This window comes from Salmo trutta, chromosome 13 (genome assembly GCF_901001165.1).
Source record: "Salmo trutta chromosome 13, fSalTru1.1, whole genome shotgun sequence".
NCBI lineage: Eukaryota > Metazoa > Chordata > Actinopteri > Salmoniformes > Salmonidae > Salmo > Salmo trutta.
In genome coordinates, this window is record NC_042969.1 from 23,255,017 (window position 1) to 23,261,016 (window position 6,000).

Consider the following 6,000-nt stretch of genomic DNA (forward strand, 5'->3'; position numbering starts at 1 on the left):
TCCGTTACTCTCCTGAAGGAGTGTGTTCCGTTACTCTACTGTTGGAGTGGGTTCTGTTACTCTATTGTAGGAGTATGTTCTGTTCCTCTGCAGTAGGAGTGTGTTCTGTGACTCTACTGAAGGAGTATGTTCTGTTACTCTACTGTTGGAGTACATTCTGTTACTCTACTATAGGAGTATTTTCTGTTACTCTGCAGTAGGAGTATGTTCTGTTTCTCTCCTTTAGGGGTATGATATGTTACTCTGCTGTAAGAGTATGTTCTGTTACTCTATTGAAGGTGTATGTTATGTTACTCTACTGTAGGAGTATGTACCATTACACTCATGTGGGATTTTGTTCTGTTACTCTACTGTACGACTGTTATATTACTCTTCTGTAGGAGTACGTTCTGTTACTTTACTGTAGGATAATATACTGTTAGTTTAACGTAGGAGAATGTTGTGTTACTCTACTGTAGGAGGGTGCTCTGTTACTCTACTGTAGTAGTGTGTACTATACTCTACTATAGGAAGATGTACTGTTACTCTACTCTAGGAGTATGAACTGTTGCACTGCTGTAGGAGTATGTTCTGTTACTCTCCTGTATACATGTGCTATGTTACTCTACTGTGGGAGTATGTTCTGTTACGCCACTGTAGGATTGTGCACTGTTACTCTACTGTAGGAGTGTGTACTGTTACTATACTGTAGGAGACTGTTATGTTACTCTACCGTAGGAGTATGTTGTGTTACTCTACTGTAGGAGTGTGTTATGTTACTCTACTGTAGGAGTTTGTTCTGTTACTCTACAATAGGAGTTTGTTCTGTTACTCCACTGTAGGAGTGTTATATTACTCTACTGTAAGAGTGTGTTCTGTTTTTCCACTGTAGTAGTGTGATCTTTTACTCCACTGTGGGAGTATATTCTGTTACTCTAATGTGGGAGTATGTACTGTTGCTCCACTGTAGGAGTTTGTTCTGTTTCTCTACAATATCAGTGTGTTCTGTTACTCCACTGTATGAGTATGTTCTGTTACTCTACTGTAGGAGTGTGTTCTGTTACTCTACTGATGGAGTGTGTTCTGTTACTCTACTGTAGGAGTGTGTTCTGTTACTCTACTGATGGAGTGTGTTCTGTTACTCTACTGATGGAGTGTGTTCTGTTACTCTACTGATGGAGTGTGTTCTGTTGCTCTTCTGTAGGAGTGTGTTCTGTTACTCTACTGATGGAGTGTGTTCTGTTACTCTACTGTAGGAGTGTGTTCTGTTACTCTACAATAGGAGTTTGTTCTGTTACTCCACTGTAGGAGTGTTATATTACTCTACTGTAAGAGTGTGTTCTGTTTTTCCACTGTAGTAGTGTGATCTTTTACTCCACTGTGGGAGTATATTCTGTTACTCTAATGTGGGAGTATGTACTGTTGCTCCACTGTAGGAGTTTGTTCTGTTTCTCTACAATATCTGTCACGGTTGTCTTCGTCCTCCGACGATATAACGAAATCGTCATCGGAAAATGTGGACCAATATGCAGCAGGTACGTGTATGCTCATATTTAGATTTATTAACTTACAAAAAACAACTGAATACAAAATACCAAAACTACTAGAACTAACAAACGAACAACAAAACAGTCTGGCAAAGCCTAGGGCTGAACACAGAACAATCACCCACAAGACACAAACACAAACACACCCTCATTTATGAGACTCTCAATCAAAGGCAGATAGAAAACACCTGCCTTCAACTGAGAGTCCCAACACCAATTCACCAGACATAGAAACAGACATACTAGACTCCACATAGAACTACCTAGACATAAACCAAACCCCGGACATACTAAATCAAACACCCTTTACACAAACACACCACCCCGAACTACATAAAACAAATACCCTCTGTCACGCCCTGACCAAACTACAAAACAATTAACCTTATATACTGGCCAGGACGTGACAGTACCCCCCCCTTAAAGGTGCTACCCCAGAAGCACCTTAACACAAAAAAAATTACCCCCAAACAATACCCAAAAGAAAATTCCCCCTTACTAAAGGGAGGGAAGGGAGGGTGGCTGCCGTCAACGACGGCACTGTGCTACACCCCCCTTCCCCAACCCACCTATATTGGAGGCGGCTCCGGCTCAGGCCGTTCCAGGCTGTCTGGGCAGTCTGGCAGCTCGGGACGGTCAGGGCAGTCTGGCAACTCGGGACGGTCAGGGCAGTCTGGCAACTCGGGACGGTCAGGGCAGTCTGGCAACTCGGGCAGGTCAGGGCAGTCTGGCAACTCGGGCAGGTCAGGGCAGTCTGTCAGCTCGGGGCAGTCTGGGCAGTCTGGCCACTCCGGCAGTTCAGGGCAGTCTGGCCACTCCGGCAGTTCAGGGCAGTCTGGCCACTCCGGCAGTTCAGGGCAGTCTGGCCACTCCGGCAGTTCAGGGCAGTCTGGCCACTCCGGCAGTTCAGGGCAGTCTGGCCACTCCGGCAGTTCAGGGCAGTCTGTCAGCTCGGGGCAGTCTGGGCAGTCTGGCCACTCCGGCAGTTCAGGGCAGTCTGGCCACTCCGGCAGTTCAGGGCAGTCTGGCCACTCCGGCAGTTCAGGGCAGTCTGGCCACTCCGGCAGTTCAGGGCAGTCTGGCCACTCCGGCAGTTCAGGGCAGTCTGGCCACTCCGGCAGTTCAGGGCAGTCTGGCCACTCCGGCAGTTCAGGGCAGTCTGGCCACTCCGGCAGTTCAGGGCAGTCTGGCCACTCCGGCAGTTCAGGGCAGTCTGGCCACTCCGGCAGTTCAGGGCAGTCTGGCCACTCCGGCAGTTCAGGGCAGTCTGGCCACTCCGGCAGTTCAGCGCAGTCTGGCCACTCCGGCAGTTCAGCGCAGTCTGGCCACTCCGGCAGTTCAGCGCAGTCTGGCCACTCCGGCAGTTCAGCGCAGTCTGACCACTCCGACGACTGTTGACTGACGGGCAGCTCCGACGACTGTTGACTGACGGGCAGCTCCGACGACTGTTGACTGACGGGCAGCTCCGACGACTGTTGACTGACGGGCAGCTCCGACGACTGTTGACTGGCGGGCAGCTCCGACGACTGTTGACTGGCGGGCAGCTCCGACGACTGTTGACTGGCGGGCAGCTCCGACGACTGTTGACTGGCGGGCAGCTCCGACGACTGTTGACTCGCGAGGCTGGGTTTACGCACTTGCCGTTTAGTGCGGGGAGCGGGAACAGGACGAGTCGGACTGGGTGGACGCACTTCCGGGTCCGCACGAGAGACAGGAGCTGGAAACCCAGGGCTATGGAGGCGCACAGCCGGTCTAGATCTTACCTCCTGCACAACCCGCCTTGGCTCGATGGAACTAGTAGCCCTGCACGAGCGGAGTGCTCGTACAGGGCAGACTGGGCTGTGCAGGGGCTTGATGGTAGCCGTGCGTAGAGCGGGAGTTGGGTAGCCTGGTCCTCGGAGGCGTACCGGCGACCAGATGCGCTGCGCAGGCATCCTCCTACCAGGCTGGATGCCCGCTCTAGCACGGCACCTGCGAGGGGCTGGAATAACTCGCACCGGACTGTGCGTGCGTATGGGTGAGATATTGCGCTTCTCAGCGAAACATGGCGCTCCCCACCTCATACGCTCCTCCATATAACCACGGGTAGCTGGCTTCCGGCTCTTCCTTCGCCTAGCCAAACTACCCGTGTGCCCCCCCCCAAAATTTTCTTGGGGGTGCCTCTCGTGCTTCAACGCCAGTCTTGTCCCTCGGAAACGTTCCCGGTCCATACCAGCCTTACTCCTATCCTCTCTCTCGCGTACCACCTGTTTCCAAGGAAGGCGATCTTTCCCTGCTTGGATCTCCTCCCAAGTGTAGGAGCCTTCTCCCTCCAAGATCTCCTCCCAAGTCCATCTCTCTCGTTTGTCCTCTTCGAAAATCCTCCGCTCCTTCCTCTGCTGCTTGGTCCTTTGGTGGTGGGTGATTCTGTCACGGTTGTCTTCGTCCTCCGACGATATAACGAAATCGTCATCGGAAAATGTGGACCAATATGCAGCAGGTACGTGTATGCTCATATTTAGATTTATTAACTTACAAAAAACAACTGAATACAAAATACCAAAACTACTAGAACTAACAAACGAACAACAAAACAGTCTGGCAAAGCCTAGGGCTGAACACAGAACAATCACCCACAAGACACAAACACAAACACACCCTCATTTATGAGACTCTCAATCAAAGGCAGATAGAAAACACCTGCCTTCAACTGAGAGTCCCAACACCAATTCACCAGACATAGAAACAGACATACTAGACTCCACATAGAACTACCTAGACATAAACCAAACCCCGGACATACTAAATCAAACACCCTTTACACAAACACACCACCCCGAACTACATAAAACAAATACCCTCTGTCACGCCCTGACCAAACTACAAAACAATTAACCTTATATACTGGCCAGGACGTGACAATATCAGTGTGTTCTGTTACTCCACTGTATGAGTATGTTCTGTTACTCTACTGTAGGAGTGTGTTCTGTTACTCTACTTTAAGAGTATGTACTGTATTACTCTTCTGTAGCGGTATGTTCTGTTACTCTCCTGTAAGAGTATGTTTTGTTTCTCTACTGTAGAAGTATGACATGGTACTCTGCTGTTGGAGTATGTTCTGTTACTCTACTGTATGAGTATGTTCTGTTACTCTAATGTAGGAGTATGTTATGTTGCTCTTCTGTAGGAATATGTTATGTTGCTCTTCTGTAGGAATATATTTTGTTACTCTACTGTAGGAGTATGATCTGTTACTCAACTCTTCTGTTACTCTACTGTAATTACATGATCACCATTTCATTTCACTGCATGTGCTTTATTACACCGCTGTTCAGACAGGATGTTTTGGTAACATTCAAAGTTACCAACCATCAGAGTGGACGTTGAGTTGAACACTGCGTAACAAATACCTTTTTATTGAGCTGATGGACAGAATCTCGGCCATGCGTACAATACAGAGGGAGCTCTATGAGTGCTTAATTCATCAATCTCTGCACATGACTGGCTGCCCAGCTGACAGGTGGTGTGGTACGGTGGTGAGGCAGGCGGGTAACAGCCCACGTTGTTGTCACACTGCAGCAGCTTGCCTGTTGTCTGAATGGGAGGGTCTTACCTCCCTCTACAGTACTGTAGCTATGTAATTAATCATTCAACAGTGACGCCCATCACACTGGTGGGATACATGAATCTGGTCACAGACACATGAAAGCTATGCGGCAGACAGTCTTGCGTTGAGGGCAAGATTTTCAAAGGGAGTTTGCTGCCTGCAGTTGGAAATTATATGGCCAAGACCAGCACCTCATGAAATATTGTTGTCATTAATTTCAACTTTAGTGGTGTGTACAGTACAGTACAGAGGTCTACAGTGATGGGTGGACATACCACAGTTATGGGGGACATGTTAGGCTGACTGCTGATATGAAGGTCTGGCCTGGCAACACCTGGAGGCTGCCCTGGGAGAGGCTAGAGGTGGACAGCCAGCCATGTAAGGACACTGTTGTTAAAATTGATAGCCGTTTCCTCCCATTCTAATAGTGTTGAATTATTCAGGGGGTGGATTATTCTGAGGGGAGATGTAATATTCTGTTGACTCTATACCATTATTGTCACGGTTGTCGTTGGAAATGGAGGACCAAAACGCAGCAGGTATGTGACATTTATTAACTCAAAATGAACACACCAAAAAAACAAAACGAACAACGAAACAGTCTTGAAAGGCTCACTCGGCAAAACAAGAAACAATCTCCCACAAATACACAGACAAACACACCCAACTAATATAGGACTTCCAATCAAAGGCAACACCAAACAGCTGCCTTCAATTGGAAGTCCACCCCAATTAACTCAACATAGAAACAGATCAACCAGACTACACATAGAAATACATCAACATAGACCATAACTCAAAACCCGGAAATAATAAATCAAACGCCCTCCTAACTAACACACCACCCTGAACCACATAAAACAAATACCCTCTGCCACGTCCTGACCA